Source organism: Rhea americana, unplaced genomic scaffold (assembly GCF_003343005.1).
Source record: "Rhea americana isolate MKP2758 unplaced genomic scaffold, rheAme1 scaffold_4, whole genome shotgun sequence".
Classification (NCBI taxonomy): Eukaryota; Metazoa; Chordata; class Aves; order Rheiformes; family Rheidae; genus Rhea; species Rhea americana.
In genome coordinates, this window is record NW_028186534.1 from 10,471,774 (window position 1) to 10,485,726 (window position 13,953).

General features: G+C 44.1%; 1 protein-coding gene across 2 annotated transcripts in view; it reads left to right on the top strand.

Annotated features, from left to right (window-relative positions):
• The window catches only part of CDH4 (cadherin 4), a 447,560-nt gene that overhangs the window by 152,532 nt on the left and 281,075 nt on the right, over nt 1–13,953 (top strand). The window lies entirely within an intron of this gene.

A 13,953-nucleotide genomic window follows, 5' to 3' on the forward strand; every position in this document is an offset into this window, starting at 1 on the left:
CTTTGCGTGTGCTGCTTTCTCTGCACTCGTTGCACAGGAAACCTAAGCGCAGAGAGATACTGGAAAAGCAGTTCCAGAGAAACTGGAAAGCGCAAAGCTGCGAACCCGCAGCACCCGCCCTCGCCGCCCGCGGGACTCCCCGCTTCAGCCTCTTCCAGCTGCAGCACGATCCATTTGTTTTTGAAAGTGTTAGTTCTGCTGGCAAAACACAGGGTCTGGMTATTTGTTTAAGACTCTTTTCCAGCCTGTGTCGTCTGCTGTGTGACCAGATGTGAAAGCAGGGAAAGTTGTCAGCCTTGAGTTGTAAAGGAGAATAAATTTTAGATCRCAAATAACAATCTGTCTCTGTCTTGCAGACAGTGTTTCTCAACGCTGTTGAGCTGAAATAATACCGAGCTATAACATATTAAGCTGCCACTGATTGTTCCAACAGGAAATTCAAAAGAAAATGCATTTTAAGAAGACTCAGTAATCTGATCATATGTATTTTTAAGGATACGTGCAGTAAGAAAAATGGTATTTGTCATCATTTGGATCAATACCTTCAACAAATCATAATAAATGGTACTTACTACTATTTAGTAGAGTATAATTAGCATTCAGTAAACCAATATTAAAACGTATGCTACGCTTTAAACTGTTTGACTGCATTAGCATTTAAATACCCTATTGTGTGTTTGCTATTTCTTCTCTTATAAAACTGTATTCTCCAGAGTTCAGAATGATTAATTTCCTTTAGAATCTGTACAATGCAAGGATTTAACAATTCCTTGTATTTAATAATTACTCAGTAGCCAGGCTTATTATTTCACATAAGCGCTTGGATACAGAGTTATCCAATATTAGGTCAATCATGCTAACGATGAAATCTGCCCGGCGTTTCCCTCTCCGCCTCCCTCGGCTGGGAGAGCCGAGGCGGCTTCCCGTGGCGCGAGCCCCGGTGCGAATCCRTTTCTTGGGTCCTCCTGCGTTTTCCGGCTCCGAGAAGAATTGACCGCCGGATCGGAGGCTGGACGCGTCTGCGGAGGGTTGTGCCCGCCGTGGCGTTAGCAGGCAATAGTTCGGTGCTGCCCACCAAACAAAACCTTACTATTTTTTTCCCCGGCGGACGGACTCTTCCTGTCGCTGTCCTGCTCTCAGAGCAGATGCTCCTTCCCGTGCACGGGGGGCATCAAGTGCCACCAGCGTAATTYTAACTCAGGCTCCAAGTTTAGCCCGCGCCGCATGATGAAAGGGCTGCCCTCCACTGCAGTACTTAAAGTATTTACGGAAAGCCCTGTATAACTCTAGGAAATGATTTTCCCTCTTCGTCTCCCTCCATATAATCTAACCCCCCACACACACACAACTGTGAGTAAGTTATTAAACCCGCGGCAGCTGAGCTGGAAAAGTGATTTACACCCTGTCTGAAGGATGGAGCTGAAAAGGAAAACGTGCCACAAGGTAGCGAGGCAACTTCTCTGTCAGCAGGACCTTGGGAAGATCGGGTAGWAAAAACGTGTGCTGGATTTGGCTGGCTCCAGGGCGATTTGTTGTGCCTGTAGGCTGTTTTGGGGAGCAGCTACCTTTGTAGTCTCCGTATGTTTTCTTTCTGAAGCAGAGATGAAACAGCGGGAGCTGCCCCTGGAGCCGGGGCCTCGCGCTGCTGGGAGCGGACGGGACTTGGCGCGCTCGCTGGCTCCTGAGACGGTGCTTAGGCGCGCGCGGGCTCCGTGGGGCGCGAGGGGGGCTCCGTGGGGCGCGAGGGGGCTGCGCCCCGGTTGGGGACCAGCGCGCAGAGCCTGCCAGAGGCCCCCTGCGTCCGCCCTCCCCGAGCGCGGGGCCGGCCTGGCTCGTCCGCGGTGCTGCGGGGCGTCAGCCGGCAGAGCTTAACGCTCGACGGCTCGTAGCGAGCCGCGGGGTAACCCGGGGTTTGTTTGGCGCTCCGGAAGCGGCGCGCTGCGAGGAGGGGGTCGGGTGCTGCGCGCCCGTACCGCGGCCGTGCCCTCCTCTCCGCGGAGCCCCGCGGAGCCCCGGCAGTGCGGGAGAAGGGCCTGCGGGAGCGCTGGGACTTCGCTCTGAAATACCGGGTAAAACTCTCCTCCCTTTCCCGAGGGGCTGCTTAGCCCAGGAACTCTCTCGTGGATCTTATATAGGTAAAATTGCCTTCAAACCTGTCTGAGCTTTGTCTGCTTTCAGCAAACAYGTCACTGGGGTGAAGACCTACATCAAAGTTTTAAGTTCTTCTGGTAGTGGTAAAAACACATTTCACAACAACGCGTTAATTGGTGAATTACAATTGATTTTGCGTGGATGYGTGTATTATGTTCTCAATAATACCATGTTATGCACCCTAATGAATTCCAAATTAATTAATAGCGTCTTGCTACTTGTTTTAATGCCCCCCGGCTCGTTTGCACCTCGGCGTGAGGCTGGCGCTGCAGCCCGAAGCGCGTCTGCGCGCGAGCCGACCGTCGGCTGCGGAGCAGCTCAGGGGGCCTCTAACCTCCTCCCTTCTGGAAGAAAAAGCGGTTCAAGTCCCGCGATCCTTCGTACCTTGGCGAGCGTGCCGGCGAGCGTGSTGCTGGTGGGACGGGCTTTCCTAGAGGCGGTGAACCGCAAGGCTCCCGCGCGTTTCCCTGGGCTCGCGGCTGGCCCGGCGGGTACCGAGGCGCTCGCTGGTGGTGCCGGGAAGGGTGGTGACCTGCTCCGAGCGTGCCCTTTCCTGCTGAGGACCCATCCCGAGGGATGGTGAGGGGAGGACAGCAAAACGGCCGGAAAACTCGGAGGAAACTAGAAGTTGGTGTGTGGTGGCTTGGGTGGAGTCACCTACCCTAGAGCATCTGAAGATCAGACCCGCTGTGCGCCAGGCAGCGGACCTCATCCCGTGTGGTGGAGAAGAGAAGTGGTTGTGGTTCATCAGAAATGCTCCCGGTCCTTCTGGTTTAATCTGAAATGCGCGTGTGTTTTCTGTATATCAAGCAGTAGAAATTGGTATGAAAAACATAACTTTATATTCTTCATTTAAGCTATGTTACCCTCACCCTTTATTTATTTATTTATTTATTTTGCTTAGAGACTCTTGAGTTAAATACAAGAAAGTGGTGGTAGAAGGCTTAACAAATATAATGACTTCCTTCAAAACGACCTAGACTGTGAGAGCCTTTAAAGYAGAAAACAGACCGAGCGTTTAGTCGACTGTACGTCAACTGAGGAAACATTTTAACAGCCAGGAAGCACAGTATCATGTAAATACAATTAATTTAGGAGTCATATGCACCAAGCAAGCTGATATTTGTAATAATCAATAAAAATAAATACGGAGATCAGAAGTGATTAAGATTTGCRTTAGTTTACAAACAGAGACAGTTTGCAGAGGCAGGTTGAGTTCAGGCTGTATCAGTTTAATAGCAAGCAAGGTACAGCCTGGGTGGTTTTKGGGGTTTTTATTCTTCGAGAACATTATATCGGAATGAGTCTCAAGGAATACCAGGTCAGGCTTGGCATCAGTGAGCKAACTTTAAATAGGAGGCGTTTAATYATGAGTGATACGACATTAATTTTGGCTGTTAGAGCAAATAGCRTTGTGACTAAGGAAAGAAAACGTATGCCTCATGAAACAACACACAAGATCGTTTTATAAATTAGCCATTGATTTTATGGTATGCACATGATGAACTTAGTGTTAATCACTGTTAATAGCAATAGTGAATAAAAGGCATAAGCTTGATCTTATTTCTGYAGAAAGAAGCAAGCAAATTAACAACTTCAGGGTTATAAAATTTGAAAAAAATCCATACAGAATTTTTTTTTGGAAAAATCTAGCATAAAATGTAAAATAGTGTCTCACCAAGACTATATTGTGGATTAAAATTGCTGATTTAAAAAGATGAGAGTCTTATAATTCTTTATGAATCTTTCCAGGAAACATAACTGCTGTACTAAGTTAACTGAAAGATTCAGCTAGTCCAAAACCTTGTCTTTGGCCATAGCTTAGGGAGTATTAGAAGTCTGATACTATGCACTTTCTTCAGTTATTTGTATTGAAGATGCTCTTTCCTATTGTTTCATAATGTTGTAAAATCCCRGCACGTGATTCTGTTTATATTTGGCAATGAAAATTCCTGCCACTTGTCAAAAATATTTTAGAGTAGTGAACTGAAAAAAGGAAAATACATACTTGGTTATTAAGGACGGGTAGATGAAATATGCAGAAATACTTGCCTTGATAGTTCACCATTAATCCCATTARATAATAAAACTATTTAGTTTGATAGCAAGACAGGAATCCATCTTTTTGCCAGTGTCTAACTAGCTAAAGCTTTTCTATTTTGCTGCTGCAGCAATCAAGTTTATTAATGTAAAATCAGGCTCTGATGTTGTTAGTCTGGGATGTTGTTAAACTTGGTGTCTCAATACTCAAAGTCCTCATTACCTTTCTGGTTTTTGGTACTAACATCAATATATAAGACAAGACCAAAATATCTTAATTATCTATATACTTCAATGTTCTGTTCTCTGCTGCGGTCAAAACCAGCATGAAGCATGGCTACGTTATGTGACGAGCTCATGAGCTGTCAAAACCTAAGCAGGAGCTCTAATTACAGGAATTAATTACTATGAGGGTTTTCAGAAGTCTTTTTTAAGCATATCTCTACGTATGTGAAAGAAAAGACATAATTTTGATTAAGTATGCGTCACTATTTGAAAAGAAATATTCCTCAGCCATCCTAGTCGCCGTATTGTCCGACATCAGTCGGACAGCCACAACCACTAATTGAGTCTTGASATGAATTACTGCTCCTGTCCTTTAAGGGAGACGAGCAAAGCCGAACAACCTCCCAGACCTAGCCCGGTCCAGCCAGCTTCTGTCTTCTCGCCATCATGGATGGGCTGGAGAGACTCGTTGATGTTTGAATCTCCACCTCCTGATGAGCGCGCTGCTCGCAGCCATGCGAGGAGGCATGGAAGGACGTCCGTGGCCGGGCCAAATTCCCTGAGAATCCACTGTTCTGGTGCRGCGCCAGGCTCCACAGATCTATGCTGCGTGGAGGGCTGAGGGCTGCTGCAGACAGAGCTCTAAATCAGCGTGCTTTGACTTGCAGGAGGTGACGGTGCTGCAGATACTAATCCCTAGCTTGAAGATTACTGCTTGTAATAGAGGAAACCGGTTCCATGTTCTTAACAGATGGCGAATGTTTTCATCTGCTTTTTTTTCTAAGTAGATTTTATCCTTAAAAACAAAAGCAATTTTGTATATTATTTCTACCAAATTTTCTTGGACACAAATACAGTGTTTTCAGTTCATTGGGAATCTTACTTGACTATAAAAATCATCTTAAATAATGTGGGTTATGCTTGTTTTAATTTTCCACTATCATTTTAATAGTGGCAGCTTAAAGTATATTTATGATGCAATCCAGGGTTGGAAAATGAGCAGTAATATACATTATACTCTGTTTTGTACAATGTAAAAATATCTTTGCAGTTATGTTCTAAGCAATAACTGTCCTTAGGGGCTAAAAAGCACATACAGTTTACTTCGTTTCTTAATCGTCACAACTCAAATGTAAACTTACAAAGCATTAAATGCTGAGAGAAAGTATACAGAGTATTTTGCAATATAAAACCATGAAAGATAATACAAAACATTTTATTGCAGTGGGCACTTTTATATTTCCTTTTGCGGAAATAGACCCTGTCTAATAACTGATGATCAAAGAGACTCTTGCATTGGCCACATACAAGGCTACAACAGCAGAATGTGAGATTAGAGGCAAATTCCTTGTTTTCCTCCAAGTGACGTGTTGCTTTTCATGCTCCTTGCCCTCTGTCTTATCTCTAAGTTGTTAAGAACCTAAGTTTTACTGCTGTGGATACTTTTTCTTTTCAGTAAATTTCAGAAGTAGAAAGCAAACAGCAGAAAGATTAAACAGAACAGAGACTCTACTTACTCTCATGTTTTCAGCCCAGTGCGTATTCAAGTTTCCATGGCCTTTAGTAGAAGTCAGATAGCTAAATGCCCATGCAGCATTTAAAATGTTGGGGTACTTCATCTGACTTGTCTCCTGATTGATTCCTGACAGTGTATTCATAAGTAATTTYCCCCCCCAATATCAGAATTTGAATTCTGCTCCTTCTGAAGCRAGTCTGGACTATGTCGCTTTGAAGTGGGCCTGATCCTTGGGTGGGGAAGGACCACCACTGCGAGCGATGGCCCAGCAGAGCCATGTTATCATCTGTCACAAAACAGTTTTCTTTATCCTTGTAAAGTTCTGCGTGGAACCACTGTAACAAGAGTAAAATAGATAAGTGGATTGGCTAAAATGTATTTAACATAATATATGGGAAAAGGGAGGGAATCGTCTTTTTTGTTAAATGAGCCCAGCAGATGAGGGTGGCATTGTTAGTGTGGTAGAAGGAATATTTCCCATTAGTAAGTATATTCATACGGCATGAAATATAAGAGTCTAAAAGCAATTTATATATAAGTTAAGGAACAATCAATATTGATTTGGAATGAAGAATGCTATAATCTTCTTTTWAAAGGATTCATATGACTTGCAATTGTATGACAACTTGATTCTATTACGCCTTCCCTGCAGCAACATACCATAAAGATTGAATAAAAGCAATATTTGGGCAAAAAAAATKGCTGCATAAATTTTGACTGTCTTTTCTCCATCTCTAGCTACTCTTGCTTTCTCCTTTTACAATTGCAAGATGAATGTTTCTAAAAGGGGCCGCATGTAGTAGAACCTGGCAGTAGCAATAATATATAATACTTAGGTAGCGGTTTACACCTTTGCAGCACTATACAAACAGCAGTGAATTAATTCTCAGAACAATTTTGAAAGACGAATTGTTGAATGTTGCTTGTGAAAAGGGATTAATCAACTATCATATTTGTAACTTACTTTTCATTTTCCGGGAATACTTGTTTGGACGATTTCCTGCTTTCAATATTATTCATGAATAAGAAAACATTTGTATATACTCAAGCAAAATACACTCTTTGCAACAAGTATTTGCATCAATAGAATTTGATCCTTTGAAATCTCTTTTGGAGATCAGGGGGCAGGAAAAAATCCTACTTCAAAATGTAACCAATACAAAGTCCAAAGTATAAACTGTATATATTCAAAGTAATAATTCTAGCAAGTAGTTTATGTTGGTAGTTTTGGATGATATTCAGTACTGTATGGAAGTATACTTTTTTTTTTTCTATTTGCAGCAACTTGTGCTCCAGAATCTATATTTTTATTAACTGTACTAAAAACCTCTTCCCCACTGATAAAAATGCTATGTTTTTGCTTGAAAAACTTACCCTAGAATATGACATAGTAAAATGTAGTGATTTGTTTTTCATTTCTGCAGTCAACTAGAGGTATAGGTTCTGGGAAAAGCATGATTCTTTTTCTTGCTGTTTCATGGGGGCTCGTTCAGAAGCCTAATGATGGAACCGGCTTCTCGCTGCCGCTTGCTGTGTCGGTGGCGAATCAACCACAGCAAGAAAGGGCAGCAGAGCAATGTTACGAGAAGCTGCAGAATCGAGTACAAGTAGGATTTGTCTACCCCAGTCTGTAGTTACTGGTGCTGTTATCTTGAGAAGTTTCCTGCATGTATGGAAAGGCACCATTTGGGGCTTCTTACTACAGGTAAAAATCACTGCCTAGGGCTGTCCTTCCTGTTAAACAAAGACAAATAATTTTGTTAAGTGTCACTAACATCACAGAAAGTGCAGCCGTACTCAAGGTAGCGCAGCGRGGCTGTCCTCTCTCTCAATTTCTGCACTCACGCTCTCTTTTACTACCTGGATATACTTGTCCGTGAAGGTTTTTGATTCTTTTTTTTCCTTCAATCTCTTGTCCAGATTTTTCCATGCTTCTGGCACTTGGCTGGGGTTCCTGCGCAATAGGTGTGAACAGAGCTGCTGTGGGAAATCCCTCGAGCCTGCTTCAGTGCTGTGTTCAGTGCAGCTTCACTCCACAGCAGTCCTTTGGCAGGCAGCGAAATGGGGGTTGCTGTTGCTGCTGTTGCTGAGGTGGTGCAAGCTCCTGTGTAATTATTGGGATAAACGAGCGTTTAGCTGCTGCCACATAATGTGCCAGCTGAGCTGGGTCCCCTGCACCAGCCTTGGGGAGAGAAGAGGTCCACGTGCGGGTGTCACTGTCCATGGGTGGAGGGGGATGCGGTTTATTTAATAACTGATGTGGGAGAAAAATCTCCTTGAAGTAAAAGCCCAAAGAAAACATGGAAGGTGTCTAGTATCATCGAGATCACAAGAAAAGAGTATTTTGTGCCACCCAACTCCAAAGTGAGAATATGCTAGGGAATTCTGCTTGTTCTCAAGACTTGAAACCGTGTGTGCGCTTCCCTGCTAGTGCCGCGTGTTGCCCGTTAAAGTTCATCGTGATTCTTCCCAAGGACTCCTGCTGCGCTGCACTGCTTGAAGCCACAGTACGAGAAAACATTTGGAGTCCTAACTCGAGGAACCRGGGCATTTGCTTACAGGGGACAAGAGCTTGGCATAGAGGTTGCTAGGTATCAAGGAAACTGCTTATCTGGGCTCATCTGATGCTCTGTCCTCTTAGCTGAGGACTTGGAAACCGTGAGTTTTATCCSGGACTTGAGGGAATCTGGATTCCAAGCGCTGCTGTGAAAATACTGTAAGTTACCAAATGAAAGTCTACATGTCCTGCGCTGTGTTACCTTCCTTTCTTCTCGTTTYCTGGATGTTCTTGAATATTTTTGCTTGGCTAAGATGGCAAAGGGCGCCCATGCTACTCTTCATGATTAAGAGGCAAGTTCCAGAAGCTGAGGCTCTGAGCTCCATTACCCACACAGAAATATTGCTAGGTGAACAGGCATGTTACCATCTCCTCGTGATTCCAATCGGCTTTCAAGCTGTGACCTTAAAGTAGTTCGCGTAGCAGGTTAGATGTCTGGGGGTTTTTATTATTATTATTATTATTATTTTTAATAGGCTCCCTTGAAATGAGTATAACTTCCTGATGTTTCCCTTTTGGAAGTCTACCTCTTCAATTTTTCATTGTGTTAAATGCCTGAAGAGTTTTGTCTTTTAAATTCAAATACTACATTAGTTTTGAAATAAATGTATGACTGTCAAATGTCAAAATAAATCAACAGAAGAGTATCAAAGAATAATAGAATGAGGAAAGCATCACTATAAAATGGAAACCAGTGAAACTGTTCATTTCCAGTTTGACACGYGTAAGTTCTCAGTGAGGCTATACATATGCTAAGTTAGGTGTGCATGTAAATGTTTGCAGGATTGAGATCTGATACAATACTGTGTCCCAAAAGTGCATAATTACATGCATATACAAATTAAAGCACATATGAGAAAGTAGATTAAAATATAATTGAGTAAACAGGACTTAAATGTCCCCAAACTAATACTGTTTTTCAACTTTTAATTGAAAACAATTAGGAACCTATTTTTGATTATATAATACTGTATCTAAGCAACATGTACCTGTTCATTATAGAATATTATAATGGGAGAAAATARGATAATCTTCTTTGAAAGCCTAAAATGACTTGATATATTTTCCCTTAATTTTCAACTTCCTTAAACAGATGACTGCAAACAGTTCCTTGCTATTATAGTGCTGATGGTTTTGGAGATAGCAAAACAGGGTGAACCAAGACCTTAGTGCTTACTCTGCTAGTGATCTTCTGCGGGAGCTTCAGCAACTTCCATCTACTTCTTTTTTCTTCTTCTTTTCCACTGCTCTGTATAGACACGTTTGGAGGCCACGGATTCCTGTCATCGTCTTATGTGGTGTCTGCTGCACGCTTGGTTCTCATCTCTAGCATAGTTCATGCTGTGCTCTAATGTAATGAGAAATGGTGTTCAAAATGACCGTGATACTAGAGCAAAGTGCAGCTCAGCTCCTTCATCACCTTTACCAGTAAAAAGTGGTTTTAACCTAGAATTTTATCGAGGCATAACACTGTCATTGTCTTCCTCCTATGTTAACAAAACACCACCAAAATTAATATGAAAAACCCCAGGCTGGAAATGATACAGGCTCATCGCTTGGGAAGTCTCGGTCCTCGTTCCTTAGTGCAAATGAGCGCCGTTCCAGACCTGTCGAGATGGGGCTCGTTTCTGGTTTAGGTCCGTGTAAATTCTGTGCTGGCCAGGTCAGTGCAAAAACTCCTCCTCTGACAGCCTCCGGGCGGAAAAGTATACATAGTGCCGGGGGGGTTAGCGGCTCCAGTTGCACAGGAGTAATGACAGTACCRTGGTCCTGAAATACCTGCTTGCGTTCTGCAAGGGGGCTAACTTTCCAATATTTAATCTTTTAATCTTGCCACACTCTGTCCTTGTTTGTGCCTTTGTGTTGGAACAGTAATAAACCAATGAAAGGAGGTGGCTTTTCCCGYGCTGATCGGAGCTTTGAGAAATGTGAGTTGGTTTAATGCGGTTGTGGGGAACTTTGTTCCGGCACAGCGAGGATGGTCTGGTTTTTAATCATTCTCTTTCCTCACCCCTGTGCGCCCTCCATTTCCTTCAAAAGTCTATCTTGAGTGACCCCAAGTCTAAAGTGATGCTGTAGCACTAGGCGGTGAAATCACAGGGATTTAAATTATATATCAGGCAAGTTCTGGCTTATACTGCAGAGAGATCTGAACATACACAGTAGCATTGCCTGGTGAGTCACCTGTCTACAGCGGTCAGCAAACTGCTGTCCCGGGGGTGACTGTAACGGACAGGCTCTGGATGAGCTTTTTTGGCAGCCAGCTGACCACAGGCTCCGGTACTAATCTCTGATCAGTACCCATCTGTTCAACGCAACTCARACGACTAAGCACTTCTCGAACTGTCAGAGATGACCTGGAGAAACTCATTGGGGAAATGAAACTATCAGCTGCTGATTGGAATACTGATAGCCGTCGTTTAGCGTGGTGCTGCAGGAAACCAAATTATGCCTGCGTCCCCTGCCGTGCTGCTCAGTGGTACTGTCAATTTGAAGTTAAATCTTCTTGATCAATCCGGGCTCAATTTTGCCACCTTTTGTTATATTGAGTTATACTTACTAATAGGAATTGTCTCCTGTAATCCAGTGGTATGCATCACTCTGTAAGAAACTGCTGCGATGTGCCGTGGCATTTTCAAAACAGGTGATGTGTTCTTCTGCGTTGCTTGGATTAGGCTCTGGATGTCAGTTAYACTCATGCGAGTCTGGACTGACTTCAGCGTGAAAGGAATTGTAGCAGTTTTGCTGTGTGCAAATATGCAGAGAAGCTCAGGTCATTGCAAATTATTGCATATAAAGGAGAGAATTAAATTTGATTTGTCCGRCTCTTTGATTCGCAAAGGCAAGGCACAGAGCCTTTTGCAGTTACTCATCTTCAAGCAGAAAAYAGTTTTTTGGCTGTGGCCCACCTAAACCTGTGGAAGTCAAACGCCTAAATAGGAATCTTTTGTCAATCAGCATCAGTCAATGTATACAATTTCCTACACATCTGCTCAGCTATTTCTATGTTAAATCTGCATTAGCACAAATGTCAGCATATTAAAACAGGGATCTATATTTCAGGTGCTCTAACTGAGTTTCAGTGTTGTTTCACGACCCAGGTCAATAGTAATTGTTTGTGCAAACTATGAGCCAAATACAGCAGTTCACTCTTGGTGTTTGCGCGGGTAAAACTCCAGTTGACTCTTGCTGGAGTTTAAATTCAACCACACAATATTTGGCCTTGCCTGTGGGATGACAATATTGGCACCATGATACTACATTATCAATAAATGATATTGATAATGTGTTGGTAATGCAGTGTCATGGTGATACCAGCCAACACAAAAATTATGCACCAATACATCACTTTTYTTTTGTATATCTATGAGACCGGTCTGTCTGACCGTCCCTGTTGAGACCTGTGTGATCTGACCTACTCTGCAGAAGTCAGATATCATCTATGCCAGSGCTAATAGGATATTAAAAGTCTAAAAAGGGTTTCAGGCAGGAACTTTCTTTGGTTGAGTGTGCCRTGTCTAAGGGTCTTTCTGTCTGCTGGGCAATGGCTACACTAGAGCAGAGGGCAAAACAGTGAGTCTGGTACCAGCTTGTGCCAAGGCTTTGCCATAAGTTAWGTCTTTCCCTAAGACTCAGCCCATCTCCCTCCGTAGAAATCAGTTCACGTGGGCATAGGAGTGTGATGCTGCCCCAACCTCTTCAAAATTCCACTAAGTGTGTGTCTGAATTTTTTTGTAGTCTCACAGTTCACAGTAGCTTCGTGCAACTTTGATCTTGGTGATGTCAGAGATTCAAAGGGCCTGGTGGACCTCCTTTGGCTGAATGCGTCAGAAGCAGTGGGCGGCTACTCTGTGGTCCTTCTRAACTACGACAGTCTAGTTTTTGTAGATCAGTTGTGGATAGGAGTGTATTTCTGATCATGTTTCTTTGGAAAATGCAAATTGATTTGTCATGCTGAAAAGGCTACAGGAAGGAGTTGGAGCCCTGGCAAGAAAGTTTAAAAAATAAATGAGGTATAGAAAAAGGAGCTTCTTTTCTGTCATCTAGTTCTAGGTGTGCAACTTTAAGTTGGCTCATGGATTTAGGGATCAGCTTATAACTATGCCATTTTACTGTTTCTTATTTTCATTCTTTGGTGATGAGGTGATTACTGATAGCATGTGAAGTAGTTTCTCTTTCATGGCAAAGAGTCTCCTTGCAAGTTGTCGCTTGTACCTTTGCTACGTTTGTTCAAAGATGCCCTCGGTACCTAGCTATATATTTGGGTCATCTTTAGCCTAAGGAACTCTGTAAATACTGAATACTGAAAAGGGCACAAACACCTCTTTCAAATGGACTGTTTCAGGAGAAGAGCTGGAAGCTGGACTGTATTTGTCTGGCTATTTGATAACTACTCKCAACTCACTGTAAACCGCCTGAAAAGGAGGGGGAAATACATGAGAAAAGGGAGGTGCAAAGATAGGATGGTACATTTAAACCGATGAGAAGAGATGCAGCCAGTAGGAACCAGGGAAACCAGAAGCAGAAATTTGTGCAAGGGAATTCAGATACTGGACTAAGGAGAGCGCGTGGTGGGATGAACAGCAATGAAGCCAAAGCTGGCCAAGCTTTTCATGCAGGAATCCTCTCGCTCTGTTCCTGCACTGTCTGCTGGCCCTGGTCCATGATTAAGCCCCGGGATGGGGTTGCCTGGGCTGCTCCCTTAGCATGTCCTTCAGCAGCCTGGGCTCAGGCTGCTCGCAGACCACAGCCGGGCTCGTGGCCAGCGGCGCTGGATGCCGGACAAGAGCCGTYTGCGAAGGGCAGCTGGAGCACACCTCTCGGGCCCCTGCGTTCCTGTCGCCGGTTGYGGCACGCAGTGGGAGCAGGGTGTTTCTCCTCCGTTCCCCGCTGCAGCTTCGCCTGGAGGCACGGCGCGAGGCGGCCAGGCTGGGAGGAGGTGAGGCCGGAGCAGCACGCTGCCTGCCGGGGGTGAAAGGCCCCTTCGTTGCGTTATAGCCAGGTCTTCCTCCCTGGCCCTCGCGCTGAAGGCGCTGCTTCTGGCTCGGGGCAGTAATGCCAGGGCTTCACGTTGGGCGCCCGATCTCTGCTGTTGCAAACTGAGCAGCTGGAATTTAATCACTCAAGCTATCCTTAATTAAGCCTCTGAATACCTATCTCTTCCAGCCAAGTTAGTGTTAGCCCAGTTCTACAGATGGTGAAACTGAGACGCGAGGAGGTTAAGTAACTTGCCCAAGGCTGTGCAGCGAATGGTGACAGATCTGGGATTAGAGCTTGCGAATTCTTGGCTCCGAGTTGCTCCTGCCGTGTGCTGGACCGTGCTGCCCGACCGATCGGTTTGGTCATGCGTGCTGCTTGCAGCTGAGCTCTCCTAGCCAGAAAATTGTCTTCCATCTCCAGGGGACAATCTGTCTTCTTCTCAGCCCTATTCATCTTTTTTTTTTTTTCATTTTTTGATTTAGTT